Source organism: Haplochromis burtoni, unplaced genomic scaffold, assembly GCF_018398535.1.
Source record: "Haplochromis burtoni strain Fernald_Lab_line unplaced genomic scaffold, NCSU_Asbu1 Contig_338, whole genome shotgun sequence".
Classification (NCBI taxonomy): domain Eukaryota; kingdom Metazoa; phylum Chordata; class Actinopteri; order Cichliformes; family Cichlidae; genus Haplochromis; species Haplochromis burtoni.
The window spans coordinates 421,186-444,764 of NW_024582699.1; the positions used below are offsets into that span (position 1 = coordinate 421,186).

The following is a 23,579-nucleotide window of genomic DNA, read 5'->3' on the forward strand; positions in this document are numbered from 1 at the left end:
CTTCCCCTTACAGCAAGCAAAGCATGACCTTTACATTTGACGCTTGACAGTTCTTCAAATTCGCCCAACCAGAACAGATTAATGCATATTTATGTGTTTGTTAGTGAGCAGTGGATGCTCTCCATCTCTTCGAGAACAAAAGACAAAAGAGCCCTTAGCAGACACACACATGTGCACAGCGTGCATGCGTGCTCACTCACAATAGTGCACACTGATAACACAGACAATATCTGCATTATTATGGATGTTTTTTGACCAGGTGGAGGAAAACAATCCTAAGATTTTGCGCTGTTTAAAATAAAGGGCATTCCTATGGTATTAATATATAAAGCGCCACTTAAAATCACAGTGACATAATGTACATTCGCAAAAATGTACTAAATCATTCCAGTTTTTAATGCTACTTCCCTGCTTTCATTTTGTCATAGTTGGCAAGTAACTGCTTTTTTTTTTTTTTTAACATAGTTGGTCTGTTTTACACATTGGCACCTGGTCGGGGGAAGACGCAGCCAAGATAATCTATTTAGACTGGCCAGGTTGAAGGCTGTCATATATTATGAGTATATGGCCCCTCCTCAGATGGTAGTCTGACAGTTTCAGCCAACCAGAGTCGAGGTCCAGCGGCCTTTACGTCTGTCGCCGTGTATGGATGACTGTGACTCTCCAGTCTGGTCCGAGGATTCAGATTTCACAGCTTGAGGAAGGACCTGGCAGACATTTCAGTAACACAACATCAGCTTTCTGTTTTTTGCTCAGTACCACTCCTTGAAAAGCGCAGGAGTCTAAAAAAAAAAAAAATGCTTTAAAGAAAATTTTATTTGAAAATATTTTTGCTATCACGCGTTACAATAAGTCATATTTAACATGAGCTAGGCAATCAAAGCTAGCTGAAAATAAACAGATGTGAGATTTAAGTTCAAGCTTATTTTTTTCCTTTTACTACAACAAAAAATAGAGAATTCTTTTTTAACCTGAACTCTTCTATTTGTGCAACAGCAAATCGTTTCTTGCCTTGCTCATGTTTACGTGGACTCTTCATGCTGTGTGTATGTTTGTGTTTCACTTTGCGTGTAGGAGAGAAAGCTAGAGAGAGGCAGGACGCATGTCAGTGTGTTTACTGGTTTATGCTCGTCATTGAATAGACTCAAGGTTAGCTGGGTAAGGTCCAAGGAAACAAGGTGCAGTAGTCTAAACACAGGCAGCTTTTCCCTTCCATCTTATCAAGGTCTGAGATGAGAGATGAGAGGGAGAACAGATTAAGACAGTTAACCTCACCCTTCCAGATAAAAAACACCAGGAAGCCAGTGAAGAGCTAATATGCAGCAGCACTATAGCTCTTATGCATAATGACACAGTGTTTTCCAGCAAAGCAGTTATTAACGATCTAAACCCTAGAAAATTTTCACTTCTGTGTTAGAACAGATTAAATTACAAACTGGTTTAGAAACTGTGAAAGAATAAACACCATTAGCAAATGGCTTCGAGTGGAAGATGAAAGCACAGATTACATTCAGTTTCGTACAGAAAAAAAAGAAACGAAAAAGCTATTCCTGTAGAAAAATGCTGCACTATTACCGAGCCATCCACTACCCCAGTTATTTGGACGTAGTAACCTCCACGCCTCAGTGCTGCAGAGTTCTCTGGCGCAGCGAAAATCTAAAAAGCCACATGTGTGGGAGCTCAGAAATAGTGCTCCATTAAAAGGTCCTGACTCACCTTGTTTTAAGCACAAGGTCTAATTGCCAGCCTCTTTTCCAGAGGGCCAGAACAGCAGCTGGCAGCAGGCAGTATCTACAGGGATAGCCGCTAACGACAGTGCATCCAGCAAAGAAATAAGGTCCGCAGACCCTGGCTGACTCACGAGCATTCGCTCTATTCTGAGATAGGCAAACACCACAGGAGACAAATACGCTGAGAATACTCTCCCTTAATTCTCACCATACGTTTGACTTATAAATGGTGTTTATTATTCGAGCTCTAGTTCACTCACTCTTAAGCGTCTCATATTAAAGGAGTCATTATTCAGTATATGGTACCCAGTTGTTTAATAATTTAAATTAGTAACATTCAAGGCCTGCTCATTTCACCAGAGACTAATTTTTGCAAGATATTAAAAGCAGTGACGAAGGTGAACAGAGGTGCGCTGATTCCTCTTCCAGTGATACATCGTTGCTATTAAAGGTTAACAGCTGCAGTGAAGCTTATTTTAGGCAGACCAAACAAGGATGATTTAGGTGCGGAGTACATTATGTACTAACTCGGCCCCCCTTCTTTTTCTTTTTTTGCCTGTCGTGTTTTGCTTCACATTCTGTTTCTCACTCCCTGTGTTGCAGGTGTGTGAAGGTTAGATGCAGTCAGACATAGATGAACAATGAAAAGGTGGCTCCATGATGGATTATTCAAAATAGAATAAGCTCAAAGAGACGCGGACGAAGAAACACACACTCGTATATAGGAGCGTTTGTGCTCAGTGCATGCGTGGGAGAAGCATTTGTATACATTCCCGAGCCTTCGGGACTTTAACCAACAATTCATAGTGGACACCTCCTTAGGGCACAGCTGACCACATACACGTCAGGAGCAGGAGGCAATCCTACGCAGTGCAAACACAGCACACTGTTGCCTTTCTTTCACTGCTGGCCTCACATTGCAAAAACACCCAACACGGAGGTGTGACTGACTCCCACACTGGCTTGCTCACCTTCATGCACCTTCATTCAATTATTCTCCTTCCCAACACTGCAAAGCCTCACGGAGGTTCTCAAGGTGGATGTCAGACCCAGCAAAAGTGACCCAGCTTAAAGATATTTAACTTGGGCTACTTAATCTAATTTTTGCCAAACTGCAGGTGGTTAGAGAACATTTATTGAGGTGGGAAAACAGCATTAATTTTAAACCTGCTTATGTGGTTTTACAGTAGAAATGCTGAGGCTCTGTCCAGCTGGCCTTGTAAAAGTCATGAGTTTCAGCAAGGGCTAGGACAACGCCATTTGTCATAACGTCAGCAAATTCAATAATTAATGGGCCGTATCCTATCACAGCTCTCCAGTTTGCCACCCCCCAGGTCTCAGATCTCTGTCCCCCAATGTTCAGGAGCATATTGTAGGCTCTCTCCATGGTTCACTGTGAACATTTAATTTCTCATCATTATGAGATGTCCAGTTGCATCCAGACAGTTATTTGCTCACAATGACAAACATTTAAAAAAATTGCTGCTCCCATTCACATGGGCTCCAAGTGAGACCCATCCCACCAGGGAACCAGCATCTAAAATGTAGTTATTGACCAATATGAGTAGTTTGACACAGATGACAAAATTCCTCATTTGTTCCGATTCAAATAATGAAGTAAATATACTAAAATATGGAAAATATTCATTCTTGTACAAATTGTAAAAACTTGTACTTATTTATTTCTATGTATTAAAGAGTATCCATGCCTCTGCAGGTCTATGTTCATGTGCACAAATGTGCATAACAGTCTCAGCATTTGGTCTTGTAAGCACAAGGCCAAGGAAAAGAGATAGTGTATTATTAGGGGCCAGACAGGTGCCAGCCCAAACACAGCTGGCACCTGGGGATGGAGAGGTGGGCTGGACACTGCCACAACGCTTTTGATTAATGTAAGAGCGAGCATGGGCGACTGCAAGACTGGTTACACTGTGCCCTGCTCTGCTCCTGCCAAAGAGGTGCGTGTAGGTGAGGGAGGTCCATCGCTGGCAGCAATGTCTCAAAGCTTAGCGTTTTAAAAGAGTTACAGTGTTATTGACAATGTTATAATGTCCATGTACATGTTGTACATGTTTAGTCTCACAGAGGCCAATTTAAACAATTATGAGAGCAAAGCAGGGGAAAGTAGAGTAAGTTATACTAATGTATGATCATCTAGAGCTGGTCAAATGTAACAAGTGTTAGCACACATGCTCATTACAGGCAAACATATAAAGTAAGAAGACCCAAGTGTTGTAGATTTAGATTTTACAAGTTGTCCACTTCCACATACAACAGAAGTAGTGTTGGATGTAACACGGTCCAAAGTACAGACATGCTGGTACTTGCGTTACGAAGGCTCTTGGCATGCTGGGCACAAAAAATAAATAAATAAACATCAAACAAACAAATTGTTTTTCTTTCTGCGCACTTGCGTTACAATCAACTGATTTCAGTTCCTGTGCTGGGAGGTGGAAACTGGTAGAGGGGCCGACTGCTTTTGAGGAGCAGAGATATGGAGATTACTTTCCTTTTTGTTGCACAAAAGGTAAAGATTGCAATGGTGAAATGCAAACTGCATCTAGGACAGAAACAACCATGTTATACTGCTAACACAACTTCAGCCCTCAGCAAGCATCTGCACAGACAGCATGCAAACACAAAGCTATCCAAGAACCCAGAGTGATGTTATAAAGCTGAGTGAATGCCAGCCCAAGCCCTGGCCCTGATCTTTAGCAGGTAACAAAGGCAGTGATGAGCAGGCTTGGAGCACTGTAGCCTCCATTTCTGACTTTACATGTTTCTACAGTAGCATCACTGTAGCGATCATTGTGAATATCCTTTAGGGTGGTTTTCTACTTTGCTTTGTGTTCAGATATTATAAACTTAAAGAAAAATGATGTGCGTCATTAGGATAGGGATCTATGTTTGCCTAAAATCAGTATTGTTAACTGATAATTATGTGGCAATGCATTTCAGGTCACTTTACAGAGTAACGGGAAAATAATATAGCATGTAGCATAACAAATTGCTGTAAATAAATAATGTGCTGTATTAATTTAAAGAGTAACGTAGTACTTTTTTGTTGTTGTTGGTGGTAACAAATAGGTAGTGTGGTAGCTAAGTAGTAATCAAGCTAATCATTTTCAGTAGTTAAACAGGATTTTGGGTTGTTGTCCATGAGTTGATTAATTTCTACACTACTTTATTTCCCTTCTGAATTTGCATTTGATTATTGGATAAATTTTCGGTGCAGTTTTCAGTGGAATGTTATGACTGTCGTTATGTCTTTAGGAGACGGGGAGCGATAAAGACAAAAACACATTTGTTTTCTGTGGTTATCAATCCATTACACAAGCACTAAAGAAGTACAGCTACTTGTGAAAATCATAATTCTACATTCTCCCCTCTTCATCCATGTCCTCTACTAAATCCTACAACCACACAGTTCAAACAACAACCACTTCTAGCACGAGCATGTGTTGAGGCAGCATGCCCTCCCTCGATTTCTTTGTTGATGTTGACATTTAGCCTGATAACAGAGGGGGTTCAGCAGTACATCACATCAAAGACATCACAAAATGCCGCTGTAGCGGAAGGTCAGGGATGTGTTGAATCACCTGACTGGGACGCTGTTTTATTCACCCTGTCATTGCATTTCATTATAGTATTGCATAGCATCAGTGTGCTTTACCACAGCCTCCATTAACACTACACTGGATGCCGTCTCTGAGGCAACATTCCCCTCTTTGCATCTTCCCCACCTCTCCACCCTTTTCCTCTTTTTCTATCCCTCTTCATCAGGCCACACCTCCCTCACCCTCCACCCATCACCCTCTCCCCCAGGTGGCTGTGGGGCCGGCCTGTCTGAAATGTGATAGGCATAATCCCATTTAGCCTAATTGCATCTGCGGGAGAGCAGCCCTATGTGTCCCATCGCGTGCCCACCGAACCCCTCAGAACACATTATGCACACATATCACATAGAAACCTCCTCAAAGCCGAATCAAATGTGCACGCACGCATGCACATGCTGAGCTCGTGCATAACACATGTACTGCACTGCACATTTCTTTGTTTGTCCTTATCGATAAATTCTCAAAAAGTGAGACACTGATGCTGGTGGGGGTCTGTGCCCAGTCTGCCTTAGCATAGATGAGAGAGAAGTCAGACAACCATGATAAAAAGAAGAGTGCTTTAGTAAATGGCCTAATGGAAAGACTAAGGGTTTAATCTGCGCATGTGTGCAGATGTGTGTACGCTTGTGTGCAGCGGCCCTTGGGGGTTGTGGTCCACCGTGTGAAGGGATGATGCTGCTGCAGGGAGATCTGGGGAGTGGTCCACTGCAACGGAAGCTTTAATGAGACTCTGTTCTCCCAGGCTACTGTTCACATACTAACACACCAGAGTGAAGAGGGGCAAAGGCATTGGGGCCAGTGGCATAGCAGCACATTAACGGTCTATTTTTTGTCACTCAGAAATAGTTCGTAAAGCTGTGTCACCACAGAAAGTGTTGAGCCAACCAGGGAGAAACGCTACAAATAAGGCGATTTCTGAAGCTACAGTATCTGACCATTCAACAAGTCAAGAAGTTATATGAAGCCTGGACAAGGATTTAATCTGTGATATAGTCCATGCTGACATTTGTAGTGATTTAAAGATTTTTCATGATAATAAAGCTACTTTACTGTAGTACATCAGTCTGTTTTTTTGTTGTTTCCTCTTTGGGGTTTTTTGGGTTTTATTATGCGCCTTTTCCAAGGGAGGCTGTGACATACTGAGCAGTAACAAGGCACAGATCAATCTGCAACACAAAGGAAATCGATGCTCCGGAACCAAGTCACTCCGATGGGCTTAGTGCAGATCATTAGATTTGATTCGAGGAATAAAGGACCATTAAAATAAATGAAAATGAAAACAGATTTTGTGGAGGAATTTATTTGCATCCTAGGAATATAATAATCGTGTTGAAGATGCCGATCATCATAAACATTGTTTCTGGAGATGGACGGTAATAAAAATAATGACTCCTTCGCTGTTTTGGTACTTTCTCTTAAATGCCAAGCATCACTGCAACCATGCATGTGGGGGGAAAAATACATGTGAGTCATAATCTGTGAAATGAAACTATTATCTTGAAAATAATAAATAGATCCACTCTGCATAATGCGATATCACACTTACAGAGTGCCATTCGGTACATCATTTTGAAATAAGATCCATATGGTCACACTGCTTTGGAGATAGGGATGGGAGAATGCTCAATCACCTGTTATTCTAAAGTATGGCTAAAACTGCAGCGCTGGTTTTTTAAATGAGACAGCTTGAAGTGTACCTGTACTGTTTAAGAATAGCCACTACATTACAGAATCTCCAGCTGTTCCTTTATCCCCTACTCAATCCAGTCATTAAAACTTTCACATCTTTTCAAACATTTGTTGAGAAAGCTGCTAAATCACGCTCTGATGTCTAAGCAGTAAACACAAATCACAAGAAAAGAAAGTTAGCGAAGGGATGCAAATATTAAGAAGGAAAGTCAGAGAAGGGCGGGGGATAGAGAGCTTGAAAATAACCATCTAAGCTTGCATGTTGCAGCAGTGTTCACTTCTTAAAGTTGAAGGGTTTCTTTCTGTCTATGTGTGGATTTGTGTAACTTTATGTACTATACATGTAATTCCACATGCATGCATGCCCTCGAGGTCCTCGAGTCAAGGTGTGTGTGGGTGCAAATTCGATTACACTCGAGTTAAAGCAATTTCCTGTGGAATTCAATTCTTGTCCTCCGTTGCAGGTGAGATCCCCGCGGACGTCTGTGTCTTCTCAAAGAAATAAAGCACCTATAAACAGCAGCCTTAAAAGGAGGGAGTAGAGCCAAAATGCAATTAATATGCAAATTCAGGGGGAGACTTAATGGGGGAGCCTTAACAAACATTCGTGTGTTGGGAGATAAGGCTGTTTTCAGGTTGTTTTCCTCTAACCTCTGCCTGTCCAAAGTCAAAGCCTTGGGGAGCTGAAACTCTCGAAAAGGCGTGGATGTTCCCGGTAATGGATTATTGCACTGGGAGACATAGGGCAGGCTAGGGCTGTGTTTCAGAGTGCGCGCTGTTTGTCATGTAGCGCAGTCGTGGAAAATGGCAGTCAGTTAAGTGAAACAATTCACTTCCTTCCTTTTTATATTATCCTGTCTCTTTCTTCCAGGAGTGAGCAATTTGCTGTGAATGCCATCAGAGTTTAGAGGGCAGAGGGAGGAGACGTAGAATAACTACCCTAAGGTGAGAGACGGAGGGCAGCAGAGAGAGGAGAAAGGACGCATTCAGACTGTGAATTCATTTCCCTTTCTCGGAGCCGGCAGCACTTCAAGAGGTTTATGGAAGACACGAAGAAGGAAAAGATGAGACCGCTGATGTGGAATGGTGTTTCTGATGATAGAGGCAGAGGAGAACGACACGTATGAATCGCAGTGATGGAGGAATAGTGAGGCTAGTGGTTTACAGGAGGGAGAGATCAGAGAGAAAGATGGACAGGTTTGGGTTACAGGCTTGCAGGTCAATGCTGCAGTCGAGGCCACAGCAGCTCCATCTGATGGATCCAAGTCCCCCGGGACTCTACCCCCTTTTCCATTCCACCCCCACCCCCGCCTCTTCCCTAATGATTCATCCACCACCTCCAGCCCCCCGTGCCTTCACTATGATTCACACCCACTCCCCAGGCTAAATTATTGCTGTAGTCCCTGAGAGAGCTCCATCACTCTCCCTCCATCTTCGGTTATCATCAAACAAGTATATGAGCTGAGACCAGTGCCTGATTGCATTGAGGAGCCCAGCTCAGCAGTTTTTATGAGACTACACGCATTTGTTCGCACACTCGAGCTCACACGCTGCTGGCTTTGATGGCACTTTAACAGGAAGAGTTTTCAATCTTAAAATGCTTGAGTGTTTACAACTGATGATTCAGAGTCGATTTAGTGGAGGGCAGTGTAATTCCACAGGCAGGACACTATAAATGTTGATTAGATGAAGGTTGAGTGGAATATCTAATCACCTGGGACCCATTGGTATTCTTTTCATATCGTGTAACCTCAGTGGAAGACAGCAAAGAAACAACTATAGTACATGATCCCTACCATCGTTCGTGTTCTCCAAACAGAATAATGTGAAAAAGAGGACTCGTCCTTTGATCAAAGGTTAAGATACGATAAGGTGAAACGCAAAACATCATCAGCCTCTAGTCTGTAGAACTGTCTGCTTCAAACTAATTGACACCACATCTATGAAGCCATCAGCGTGACTACGTTAGAAGCTTGCAGCTCAACAACAAACATATCATCTACAAACGACGGGCTAAACTTTCCCAAATTAGGATGTTACGCCAAACTTTTGTTTTTTAACGCTTGAGATTATGAGGGTGAACATATCAGAATTGGCATATGTTTGGTCTAATTATCATTTTTGAAAGCAGGTGCATTCTGGGAGAGCTTCATCTCCAGCGTCTGTCAGTAACAGCAGCTACCCAGACCAAGCAGGATATAAAGCCAAAAAAAAAAAAAAATCATATTACAAAGGCAACTGTCAAATTTATTGCCCAGGACATAAGGATTATATTTTTAATTTTTATGAATAGTTCTTGTGTTGGGATTGTGAATTCTTATAGTTTGATTGCAGTATGTAAGTGGCAGGCTGGTCATTGAGTATGTGACTGACCGCTTGGATCCAAATGAGAGAAATGTCGTCATCGGAGGGTGAATGTGAGGTTCTGTGCAGATGTCTGCATGGTCTCCAATTTGTTGTGACCTTGCAAACAAAGTTCCTACACATGCTAAATTATAAGGCACCACTATGCACAATTAGACTATTGGTGTAGAGGAAATTACTCTGGCATCGGCATTTATTTTGCAAGTAATAGCTGCCGGTTGCTCAGTAAGTTCATGTCTTATCTATAGTCTACTGTAGTCTATAAACTTATACATATCACATTTAACTCTTGTTGTTTTACAGCATTGTACTGGGTCAAATATTTCAAATAAAGCATTACACCAAAACCTAAGCCTGCTGTCTTGTTTTGCAAACGACTCTCAGTGGTTTAGCCTGTAAACGGTACTTGTACTCTGCCAATGATCTGCACACGCTACATGCTTAAAAGAGACATTTCAATTCTGTCAGCATCACAAAACTCTATGCAAATACTGCCTGTCTGCATGGCTTGGTAGAGGTGAGTGAGAAAATATGTGTATTTGTAATTTGGGTGAACAAACCTTTTAATGCATCCACACACAGACACAGATCGTCCTCCCACTCTGCCGCCAGGCAGGCACACACTGGGGATGATCTGGCTTGTTCTGGCCCCGTGATTAAAGTGTACTGCGCTCACCTGCCCAAGTCCAATCAGGGGCCCGTACTGATTGCGGCAGCTTGCAGCAGACAAGAGATGTCGGGGAGGTGGGGGACTGGGGAGGGGTTGGGAGCTCCATCACTGGTGAAGTGACACTGTGGTGAAGCCATGGCAGGGTGGCAGGAAGCTGCAGCCCCGGGGAGGATCCAGCTCTGCTCTCCTCTTCACTCCTCTCTGGCCAGACGGGGTGAATCAATCATCTCCAAAGATGTCAGCATCTGCCCAAGCAATTTCAGATTGGAATAAATGGCAGATGGGGATGTTGTTCCCTCTGTTTAATCAGTTCCACCAAATGTGGTTTTATCTCTTATAAAATGAAACCATCTGTAGCACGTAGGTGTAAGGATCAAGTGAGGGAGGACGGAGGGAGAGGGTGACAGAGGGAGAGAGGAGAGCTGTGCGTGTGCACGCATATGTGCATGTGTATGCTTTTTAATGCGTATGTGTGTGCGTGTGTGTTTTTTGCGCGTTTGTGGCGATGGAGGGCAGGGAGAGAGATGGAACACTGTGAAACAGACGCAGAATAGTGGGAGTGAAATAGGAAAAAAAGAGAGAAGCACTTATCCATTATAAAGAGGGAAAATGTAATCTTAGTGCAAGCTCACACCTCCACTCTAATCTCCTCTTTCTCTCTCAAAGGAGTACCACCCAGGGGCCATCACCATTATATCTAGACCCATCTATTTCCTTCTCCTCCTCCAACCAGACACTAGGGCTGTAATTTGGTCCCCCTAGCCCCAACCGAGGCAGAAACATCCCTGACAAATCCCCTTGTTTTTAAGCAGGGATGATAGTGTATAACCATTATAGTTCTCAAAGCTTTTACTGTAGGGATTGTCTTGGTAACACTTTACTTTGAGGTGGCCTTATTTCAGTGTGCAGCCAATTATGGAAAAGTCTAAGTAGGAAAAAAAACAGTTTCAGTTAAAATCCTTTGATTACATTAAGTTAATGCAGAATCCAAGGCGGCTACAATGTCAAAACAAGCAGCTACATCTGTACACTCGCTCTTAGTGCTGTTCTAATGTTGTAAGCACATTAGGCACGAGAGAGACTTCTATTAAACACTGCAAAAGTAAAGTGTTACTAGGCTTTTACACAAGGTTGAGAGGCTGATAAGAAACCGGGGGAGATGCAACATAGGCGGCGGGAGAAGAGAGAAATACTGTAGGCGTCTGTGCCCCACTGTGTATGATCTTCACATGTTCTGGCTTATAGCTGTCATTAATGAACGTCTGACAGGGTTATTCACCGGAGACTCTGAGGCAAGAAAATTCAACACCTCCAGCAATACATCATCACTCTTCTATCATTCATACCCATGAAGAACAGGACTCCATATGTGGAGAGAGCCTGTCTTTGAAATGTATGTGTAATACTTGTTATTAAAGCGATTTTTCAAATACGCAAAACATAAATCTATAATTTTAGAGGATGAATGTGAAATTTAATACAAGTGCTCCCCACACCATCTCCCAAAAAAATGACTATTATTCCCTGAGTGTCGACTGGAAGGCGGTCGACTCTTTTTTAGACTGCCAACATTAGGATTACACCCTTAGCCAACAACAAGTGATGGGCAAACTGTTCCTTGATCATTTTCTCAGCCAATCATTGAGCCGTATTTTTTTTTCACTTGGCAACAGACCTGTAAATCTTAATTGTTAGATTCATAACAATTATGGTAATCAGGGGAAACTGATGAAGTACACAGTATGTCAAAGAGTATATAACTAAACATTATTACAGCTACTAGTGAGGAAATGGGACAAGAGTTGAATAAGTGAAACATGTTTTTAACAGACAAACTGGTCCAGGGTTTCTGTAACTCCTCTTAATTGTTATTTCAGCTTTGTAATGAAAATGTGTGCATGGAGTTTAAATCCAAATTTGAAAAAAGAATACGAATAGAGAGGTGAGAATAGCAATAAGGAAGAAGTAAATAAATAATGTGGTTTTATGACATTTAATTCACTAATAACATCTTTTACTCACGTTCAAATTTTTGCCACTTAATTAAACCGTAATGATATAATTATTAGCCTTAAATTAAAGCCGGTGTCTTCGGTCATTAATCCCTTTATGGGAGCAGATGATTTGAAATTATTTCTTTAACATTTTTGCCCAGTTGGGTTGAGTGAAAATATAAACTTGGAAAGGAGCACATCGATATCTTTTTGTGTCTCTCCTTGGAGTCATGAAATTTTAAGGAGGGATGAAATGTTCCTCAACATTCACTAAATGAAACTTTCACTTCTTGACGTGGTTGATGTGACGAGGCGATTAAAGAAAACTATTAAGTAATGTTATTTTAAATATTTGGGTTTCATTTTTAAGATAATACTTTAAATCTTCAGTTACAAGCGGGCAGTTTTTTGGTCGACATACAAACTGCACTCCCTGTGCTCTCACTACTCCCATTTTATTTGTGGGTACAGGCAGATCTTTTTTCATTCACAGCACATTATCTACATCATTATTTTAATTAAATATAACAATAATTAGAGAATTTCTCATTCATGTGGATTTCTATCACGTGACGGTGATGATAAAAAGTTGTTCTATATAAAAAGCATAATAAATACAGTGTCTACTATGTCTCAAGATGCTTTCTACTGACCCTCCCTCCATCTGGCTGAAACCGTGCTCCAGTTGGGCACCCTAATGTGACGGGATGTATTGTGATGATTGCGAAAATGACTTGGACTCATGCGGAGTGCTAAATGGACTCTATAAGAGCCGGCTATATCTGGACAGCACAGTTCACATCCACTTTATTTTCTGGTTTTATTAATTTTTAATATTAAAGGCTAAAACGGCCCACAGTGCTATAGAGACAAAGAGACCACCCCCCGAAGACTAGCCTTTTAAATTGATGTCAAGTGAGAGGCGGCAATTATTCAAAAAGTATTTTTAACCTGGGAATCAGAACAAGACATATTACAATGGATGCGCACGGGCAACAACGATTTTTGCAAGGAAAAATTGGAAGAACGACAATGAAACTGAAGCATGCTAATGTGGGTAGCAGACTGAATCGGTCTTTTTCACCAAGTGGGGTTATTACACTTTCAGCGCTAATTTCTTAATTATGCTGTCTAGACTTTGTTCATCTTCACTCAGTACAGCTGGCCAGTTGGAGATGCGGCATAAGTGCAAGACCATTAAAAGCATATCATAGCATCATCAGGCCATCATACAGGAATAAATGCTTACATTTCTAGTTAGGTTTCTCTGGTGCCCCTGACTGAAACGGATTAAAATTAAAGGGGGGGAAAATGGCATTAAAGCATCGTTCTTTTTCTAACCATACACATTTAAAACTGAATGCACTGGATATACATAACTAGCATGGAAAAGCTGAGCAGAAGAGCGGATTATCAAAGAATATTAAACATTATGATGCATGTGAGACCTAAGTTTGGAAAATGAAATGAAAAAAACTGTCATCTATCACCTTATAGTGCCCTATGTAACCTTTCTATTGTAGCTGTAACTTTAACATCTCTGTATTCTGATAGTGTTTTTCTCTATTTGGAGCATTTTCTCACCCTGTATTGCATCGTAATGGATCGCTCTTATTAACCACTTTGGTAATAAAAGTGTTAGAACATTTTCTGTACTGCTACACCAAATGTATCATGAATGAGGAAGGGATAAGTGAGAGAAAAGAAAGAAGAAAGGCATCAAGTGAGCTGCAGCCGGTAGCCAATAAACCATATTCAGATCACAATGCTGGCACAGTTGCTCAGTTTGCTAAAAAGCATTTTCATTCCTCGTTTGTGGTACAATCAGTAATAAATGCTGTTACTGGTCTGTTTGACAGAACACTGTAGTAATCAGTCATGTGCTGATAATCCATACCGATTGGTCACAGAGCAAAAAGACAGGAGCCTGTTTGCGTTCTTCCAACTGCAAATAGAGCCTGTTATCTGCTGCTCGATGTCCAGATGCATTGTCTGAATAATCACCTTGTGAAAACCATCTTGCTTGTGCTTTGTACCTAACATGTCTGCTGTTCTATTTCTATGTTTTGCAGAGACCAGGAACCAATTTGGGCTCCAGCAGGCCTTGAGACAGTCAGGTAGGCAAGAAGGGAGGCGATAGCTGAACAGAACGAACAGCCAGCCATACATATGGATCAGGTCGACAGGCTGAGCATTAATGGCCTCCCTCTGGAATCTAAAACACCAGCACAGGCCAGAGAGGAGCTCCTGGGGGAAATCAGAATACCAGCAGCCATTCAGGTCAGCTTGTACTTGTTCGCTGCATGTTACAGCTCCATTTTCTTCCCCCACCCTCACAGTCAGAGAGCCTTCTCAGAGGTGATTTATACGCTTGTATTATGTATTGAGTGGAGAGCATTGTTGACTGCTTTCTGCAATACAATTGGGTTTCTGTTGAGAGTGGTTTGTAGAAGGGTGAAATATGGTTTAGATGAAAGGCTTGATTATGTAAGGCGACAAGGTGCTGCTTTTGCTGTTGGAGAAGTATTTTAATATAATTCGGGTGGCACTACAGAAGCCTATGCTCTCTGCAAAATCACTACAAAGGAGAAGAAACTAAAATGATTAGTCAAATTGTTATTGTTAATAATATTATTCATTAATGACAAATGAAATATTTCCTGGTTGTAGCAGATGCAATGTTTATTTAGATTTTATCATTTGTGTGAGTGTCTGCTCCTCCCTCAGCCTGGTTCTTCAGCGTTCTTCCTGTTAAAAGGGAGTTTTTCCTTCTCACTATCGCCAAGTGCTCATTCACAGAGGCCTGTTTGATCGTTAGGGTTTTCTCTGTATTATTGATGGGTCTTTCAATATATAAAACACAATAAAACTGAATTGAATTAAACTATATTTTTATAGTGAGTTTTCAGCACTTTTCAGCACCTGACACTGCTCGGATGCTCTCCCTCCGGCACACTCACATATATCCACCACTGTTTCATAAGTGCCCATTTATGACCATATACTGAGGCATTTGATATGTTTTGCTTACTGTCTTACTACAGTTCTTAAAATACAGCTCTTTAAAAGTCTAATTTCCACATTAAGGACAACAAAGTTTAGAATTTAATTTCACTTTATTGATTTTGTGTTTTGTGTGCCTAGGCCATAACTTTATTGTCTCGTATACTGTATTTACTACAGTAGGTAGACCTTGATTTTCCACTAAGCTATGCAATATGTGCTTCCAGCCCTGAAGTCGACACGTACGTGTATTTTGCCCTACAATATTGTTAAAGATTTTGGGGAAAAACCAAGCACCAAAACGTGTACTTCCAGCGTGCCTACAGTACGATATAGTAAGAATGAGTCAAATGTCGAATTATTTAAAACACAAGCAGAAAAATACCTGACACACAACAATAAAAAAGGGGGGAAGTAACACCGTACAATTTCCCTACTGACAGTAACCACAATATTGCATACTGCAAGCAACCCAGTTGCACCCTGACTAAGAGATGTCATTATTTCACTTTCTGCCGCTTGCTATTGCTGTAACTCGTGCTGCTCTCCCGTGCAGCGATCTCCCCATCTTAGAAATCAAACAGTACAACTGAAACACTTTCATTCTGCCCGTTCCAGTTATTCAAAGAAATGTAGGCGCTTACTGACTCATGGTGCAGCTACAAGTAACACCACCTCCCAGCATGACTCCTGAAATGTTGCCATTTGTCACACGGAGCATCTTACAAAGATGGTTTTCTCGCACACTCAACAAACCTCTGTTGTTGTTTTTTTTTTACTGTTCAACCCTGCTGTTCCGTATACGTCACAGTCTACAGTAATTTAACCCATTTTATACTCCCCATCAAAAGTGGTGGGAGAACAAAAGGCTTTATCCGCTCTAGTTTAAGAATGCTGACAATGTGACTGTCATAAGCAGGACTTGTGACCTTGCTCAAGTGCCATTCCCACCCACACACCCATCATATCAATACTGCCTATGTCCTCACCAGTAAAGTTCTTGTAAGCAGTGACTTGTGACTGTGACCAGACATTGGTGGCTATTCAGAACTGGTCTACTATTCATCAAAGAATTAATGTGTAATTGTTTTGACAAATCCTTTGTGTAATTAACATATTACCCCCTGCAAAAAATCCTCAAAGTCAATTTTTTAAAATTCCCAAGTACTAAAGACCTTTTGATAATAAACATTTCTGTTTACAGGGACCAAAATATAGACTTTTGAGTAAAGGGGGATGCACTCAACACATGCTTTAACAGTCAAAGCAGAATATTAATCAGTGGTAAAGTAATACGGGACACAGAGCCAGGCCCGATAACACATGCTAAAATGGTCACAGTCAATATAACTTAATCTACGTCCATGCTCCATCTCTGCTGCCTTGAATTAGATCAGTAAAAACAACTAAATTTGCAAGCAAAGTGTTAATTTAAGTGTGAAAGCTTTAGCAAATCTGGTCCTTTTTTTAGAGTCCAACAGTGCCAGAGTCAATACAATTGAGAAACATGAGCTCTGCGCTGACACTCGTGTGTGTGCTCGTGTGTGAGAGCGCACCCATACCTCCTGGACTCAACACATATCACTCACTGATAGACTCCAACTAGTCGGCCCTATTCTTCCTACCCTCCATCCATCCATTTCCATCGTTGTGCGTCTTCGCTCGGTCTTTATTGCTGTCCACGCAGGGCGTGTGTGTGTGTTCGGGTGTGTGTTTTGCTACTATAGATGAGGCAGAGGGACGGCTATGTCTTGATGCGGCAGCAGCAGCAGTAGCAGAAGCAGCCTGTGGAAACAAAGGCAGGGTGATTTATAGCCCCGTACTGAGAGCATAAATCACACCTGCAGTGCCGCGCCTTTAAACGCCCTGCGTCATGACAGCATTTACCTTTTATAAATGATTGGGCTGAACCTCCCATGGAGCCCGAGACCACAAAGCTCACTCACTCCCCCATCTAACTCTTCCTTTGTTTCACCTCTCTCTCTCTCTCCCTCTCTCTCCGTCTCATTTCAATTTTCTCTCCCTATCTATCTCGCATGTCATCCTCTCTTTGCTCTCGCATCTCTCTGCTTCTGCCTTCTCTGTCTCTGTCGAAATTTCGCCCTCCTTATTCATGTCCCGTCAATCCTCTTTCCTCCTATCTGTCCTCACCACAGCCTCTGTTTCTCCATTTGCAGGGCATGATGGGATGCTCCCAGTGGCGCTTCGTGCCGCACTCACCCAGTGTCGACATCTGTAGGGGATATATAGCAAAAGCTGCTTAAAAGGCGGCCGCAGCATCCACAGCCGTTTAGGAAATGAATGTGTCAGTCTTGGCCCTATCTGCCTTCCTCATGGCCACTTTTGTGTGTGGCAAATACACAACGAGGAGGAGGAGGAGGTGTTGGGGGAAAAATTACACATACACATACTCACACATACACACATAATGGCCACACCTGTGTCATGGAGGAAGTGTGAGGCAGAGAATACACAGCCCCAGCTGCAGGAGTGTGGCTACAGATAAAGGTGACGTCTTGAGGCCATTACTTATCCAGCACAGCAGCAAAGGTTTGCAGATATTATACCTGCTGTCTCCACATAATAGCTCTGGGTTGGAAGCCACGCATACACATTTGGATACACACACAGCATCCACACGCATGCAAACAAAGCGAGCGCAAGCAGCATGGGACACAGGCAGGCCCACACGTATTCAGACCACAAATTTATACACATTTTCAGTGCTAAATCGCAAACACACAGACACACACGGCGAGCTCTCGCCTCACTGACTTAAAACAGATGAAAGAGCTGGTAAATGAAATCTGACTCAACAGTTTAAAATGCAGCTCGGCAGCGCTGCGAGCATCAGTAGAATAAAACGACAATATTCCTCAAAGCTGCCACAGCAGCAGCCAGCGGGAGTATCTAACAGAGGTTTGTTTTAAGGGCTTGCTTTCCTTAAGGACACGGCATGTCTGGTACAGGTGTGGGAGAAGTATTTTGCTTTTGTTGGTGCAAAACACACTGTGGAAAACTCCCTATTTTAGATGAGTGTCTGCAAATTAGGCGCTCATTATCAAAGTGACAGCACTGTAGAAAATACGCATTTTACAATCCTAAACCTTGTCGTGCAAAAAGAATGAAAAAAAGCGTCTTTATTCCTTTCACTTTACAACTTGAAACTCTAAAAGTAAGTGACACGGGTGCCCTGTAACACCTAGCTCAGCTGCTACTGTGAACTACAATAGCTGCTATTGTTCTAGTTCAGCAATTTTACATGTAAACCAAGAATTAATTTGAGTTCCCAGCAACTACACAGATGTGTCTACGCTTTATGATAAGAAACTTGGCTCAACTACTTAAATCCTCCCAGTTGTTTTTCTTTCCCCCCCCCCCCCCCTATCTGAAAATTAACATCTAAAAAAAAACAACGAAGAGATTACATTTATTATTTGAACACGATGCAACACATTTTGAAACACACATGCTGCAGCTCCTAAGTGGGAATCAAATTAACGACTAACTTCCACGCTGAACAGAACCCATCTCATCATGTCCCTGAACAACCTACAGCACGCACAGTGAATTTATACCATCCATGCATTAGCGCTTCATTTAGTCCCAATTCCATCTGTTAAATCCTTACACACTTGATCTTCTCTCTCTAGCGCGGGGTTCTCATACAGTTCCAACTTTTCATGGCAGCAAATGAAAAAGAGGGACCCGGACAGACAAGATGAATCGAAACCCAGCCAGTCATTTCAGCTCCAGTTTGAATGTGACAGTTGTTCTTTGTATTTGCGTTGGACGGTCTACAGTGGAAACGAGAGATGCCCTGCAAATGTGAGCTATTCCTCTGCCAGGATGCCGGTTGTTCTACTGTAACTGAGCAGGAGCCTGTGTGTGTGCAGAAAATAAATACCAGAACCCTTGCAGCGAATAAAGCTTTGCAGACATTCTCAAGGTCTAAAGAGATTTTTCCTTTTTTTTTGTAACAGACTATTATAGTATACATTTATTAAAAGAGACTCTAAATGTTAATGCTTTATGCATTAGCTAGAACATAGCTAGGGCTTTATACTGTTGGCAGAAAAAGCGGTTTATTTACCGTTATGATGCTGGGAAGATGAAGGCGAAGAAGGATGACAGCTTGTCATGAAAGTCAGCAAAAGATTGACAGTTGTAACTTTTTCCACCCTTTTGTGGAACCAGAATGACTCACTCATAAGTGAGACTAATGGTTTTATTCAAGAGAAAAGACAAACTCAAACATTCCCTCCTTTGGAGAGCAAGCTAAAACCCTCAGTGGAGGCTAAGAGGCTAATTTCCAGCTCCTATTAGCATGCCCTCTGTTAGTCTTGAGAAGCCGTGTGTGCAGCAGACCTGACCTCCATGTTTAAAACTGCACCTCAACACGGAGCAGGGCGTCCACTCCCCTGAACCTAACCTTGCACTATCTGAGCTAAGGGATCAGCAGAAGCAATGGTCCATACTGTAGCTGCATGCACACAACCAACAAACATTGTTTTCTATCTGGGGTTAATTGGTTTGATTACATGCCTTAGGCTATGGTGGATTCAGTAGGGGACTTTAGGCCTTGCAGTCACAAGGGCATACGAAGTATTCAGATGGTATTAATTAACTATTCATAGGAGTCTAGTCCTCTGCCCAAGGTAAGTGTTTACCTCATCTTTATCGCCTCCTGAAAGATCTCCTTTTATAGTTACTAAAAACTACTTGTCTACCTTCCTGAGTAAAGGTTTAACTATTTCAGCTATGCAAATTAATCTTGTCCCATCTGGTAGAAATGTTCAAAAAATGTCTTTGGCTATACGAAAAGTAAATATTGTTGATATGCCTGATCTGTCAGAATGAAATCTCAACAGCTTCGCTTTGCCAATCTCCCCATTAATAAAAAAAAAAAGAAAATCTTCAGTGCAGGGCATGAGTAAAACTTCGACATAGCTTGAAAGGTATGAAAATACAACCGTTTGATGTTTGAATCTGAACTCGAGGAAAGGTACCGGCTATCATTTAATTAGATGGTGTGCCTTTGGATTAAAAAAAATAAATAAAACAGAACTCGAGAACTATTTAACCTGTGCCAGTTTTAATCTCCACGGTGCTTATTAGGTAAGAAATACCTCCTCTATCAAGGAATGACTCTTCTTTAATCACTTTTTCTAGGGAGTTACTGGCCTATCAGGCAGCAGCCACTCGTGCATGAGCCAAGATTGTGCCCTAATCGAATCTTTAACCATTAGTGTAATAAATTATGAACCGTATCAGCATCCAAGGCCTGCTGAAGACTCCGCTGTGCCATTCGGTGCAGAGTTTTAGGGCACTTCAACAGTGCACCGTGCCCTAAAATGTCAGGTCATCTTAACCTCAACCTGTACCATTTCAATCTGAGATGTCACAGCTAAAGGCAGCGCAATGCTTCCCGACAGCAAAACTTTGCCCATGAGCAGCAGACAAAAAGTACACAGTAATTATCTAAACCTGTTAATAAGAATGCACTGCCAAACATATATACAGTTATATCCACTCTTATGTACGCAGCACCGCAAAGGCACAACATTTGCACGATGGCGTCGGCTGTTTACAGTGAGTGCAGACTCTCCTCTTTCTCCTCCTTATGATCTGCACCTGCTGCAGCCCCCAGCCATGCACTATAGCTGGTATACATTATGTGGCTCAACATCACGGGTAAAGAAATATATAAATAAATATAAACACTGGCTCTGGAACATGTTTTCTCCCTCCCTCCCTCCTCTTCCCTACACTGAGAAGTAATGAGGGGCTACCTGTAATTACAAGCAGCTGCTGTCTTCCCTGACGAACGCTAATTGCCAATAATGATTTTGGAGAGCTGTAAAAATTCACCGGCTGACGCTCTCTCCTTCTCGCTTGCTCTCTCTCTCTCTCTCCCCCTCCTCTTTTCCTCTCTCTGTGGTTCGTAGAGGCAGAGAAGGAGAGTTAAAGGAGAGAAAGGGAGAGAGAGGCAGAGAAAGAGGAGTTGGTGGGTTTATTCTCTCCCTGCCTGTGTCACAGTCGGGAGTGCAGTTAGCTAATTTCTGTTGCTGACATATCAGAACCCTCAGTCGCCTGTTTGCCATCTCTTTCCCTCTCTTCCTTTCTCACCTGTTTGCCATCTCCTTCACGGGCTGATAACAGCTTTATTAGAGCTATAATGTGCAGGTGGAAGTTTAAAGGTCCCGTATGAGCACGGCAAGGAACAGAGGGGAGTGTAGACAGGAAGGCTTAGGTGAATGGGTGAGGTGCCTAATAAGCCACATGCATAATTAAAAGACAACGATGCCACTAATTAATGAATGCTTGTGTTTGGCTGTGCGTTGTAATGGAGACAGCGTCAGCGGGAGAGAGTCTGTCTGAGGGAAATTGAATTAGCCCCAAAATAAAGGGAGAGGAAGACTGGCAGAGTTAGGGGACTGATGCTTCTCGGCACAACATCCCGGCACATTGCGAGCCGGTGTTACAAATCTTCTTTTGACAGAAAGTCTTTGGTTATCCTAATATTCTGATTTTATTTTGAGCAAAAGCGGACATTCATCCAAATCTCGACTTGTTCTGGATATATCATTTTGGCAACATGCAAAACCTGCAAATATGTCTAATGACTCACGAAGCGCTTTTCACCCTCGATAGCTGAATTAAAGATTGTTAAGTTCTTCATATCACCATGATGCACACACAGCCATGAATGTAGAGCACTGGGTTCTATATATAAGTCACCGCGGTGCAACACTGATTGTCATTTCTAGCCGTTTGAGGTTTTCTTCAGTCCACTGACCGCTCCCCACCCACCCCAAACAGCTCTTCCCATGAACCAGAAAAGAGAAAAATGTGCCGTCCGTGCTCTTCATCTTTATCTGCCCCGGTGTTGAGCATCATCTTGTCGCTGTGATAAGTGTTCAATAACAGAGTGAACAAACACGCTGATGCGGTGGCATAAAGTCCACACATGAAAGAGTTTTTCAGTTTTACAGCGCACAAACCCGCCCCACCTTTGACCTGTTATCAAAGGTACTATAAACGTGACACAAAAGGAAGCCTGAGTTCCCACCATTTGTGACAACACGTTTACAGACTGTCCTCTCAGAGCAGTTATGACAGAATCAATGAAGCCCTAAAAGCATATGAGTTATGCTCCAGTTCAGTGCACAGACATGCTTTTGAATGATACTAATATCACTGTGATTACCTAAAATGCACCATTTTCAATATTTTCAATATTTCAATAATTAATTCATAATTAACATAAAATTTCCTGTTCCAGCTTCTTATGTGTTCTTTTTTTGTGTGTTTGTTTTGTTGCTTTTCCATATTTTACTTCATTGTAAATGGCATATCACTGCTTTTTTACATCATACACTTTTTTAGTAATTTTTTTGTTGCATGTTCCAAATTAATTAACCAAGAAAAGAATTATTTTTTTAACTTCTGTCACAAGACATGTAAATCTTACAGCTTGTGAAAATGTCCCCAAGGAGACAGCAAAAGGTCTCCAGCTATAAATTTAAAGTGAAGATCAGAGCAATAGGTAAGCAAGGTTTTTTCTCAAATGTGTGTATCATACATGAACACAAAATTTGTCAAAATGCAAAAAAGCTAAAGGCTTGTAAAATAACAGTACAGTGATCATGTAAAGGATATGAATGTTTTGGAGAACAGGGTTGGTCAACTAAACTATTCTAGTAGATACACTGGTTATAGAAGTGAGCAAATTTGGTTCAATTTTCTTAGTGAGAAAGATAACCAGATTTCAACAGGTTGTTCTTGAAATTTTTAAAAAATAAATGTTTTACTTGACATTATAGTTTACCTTTTTCCCCATTTAAGTAATACCTTATAACTGCGATTTAGGAATAAAATGTTCCTTCTGAATCACAAAGCTTTTACAAAAACCTGCTTAAAATATGTGGGGTAAAATATTAATATTCAATTTTCTAATGAGTGAAACACAATTTTCATTTCTTTACTTTTTATGCTTTTAGTATAATTAGTTTGTCTTCTAGTCCTGCGCATAATGCTGGATTTTTTTCAGATTCCTACTGGATTGCTGTTTTGTTTTGTGTATTTTTTAAATCAAGATATAGTTAATTGTAAGTGAAAGTTTAATTTTCAAAAAATATTGCATTAAAAAAAAATATTTATATATATACATATATATATGTATATATGTGTGTGTATATATTCATCCTAGATCAACTGAACGACGGGGATGTTCCTTTGAAATCAAACATGTATTTTGAATTAATTTTACTGTGTGTTGATCTGAAAATGAAAGAGACTAGTTTTACCCAACCTAATCACCAGTAGCTCATCTCCAACATAGATTTATTCCCTCACTGCTTTGATCACTAACTGCAGATTTTATGGACATCTGTGGTTTTGTAAAAGACCTTTGAACACGCTGAACTGTGGGAACCTCTTGCAATAAAAAGGTGCTTAAACACTATCTTATCTCAGCTGCCTTGAAAAGCTTAGGCGTTTATTGTGTGTT

The 23,579-nt window shown here is 41.4% G+C and overlaps 1 long non-coding RNA gene across 2 annotated transcripts in view; it reads right to left on the reverse strand.

Moving 5' to 3' along the window:
* The window catches only part of LOC102290975, a 49,027-nt gene extending 32,113 nt beyond the window's left edge, over positions 1 to 16,914 (reverse strand). For both annotated transcript variants that reach the window (XR_006055432.1, XR_006055431.1), the window contains exons 1-2: positions 15,712 to 16,914; positions 9,961 to 10,315 (exon numbers count right to left, since the gene is read on the reverse strand). This is a non-coding gene — a long non-coding RNA (uncharacterized LOC102290975). The remainder of the gene's footprint in view (positions 1 to 9,960; positions 10,316 to 15,711) is intronic.
* Positions 16,915 to 23,579: the final 6,665 nt, after the last annotated feature.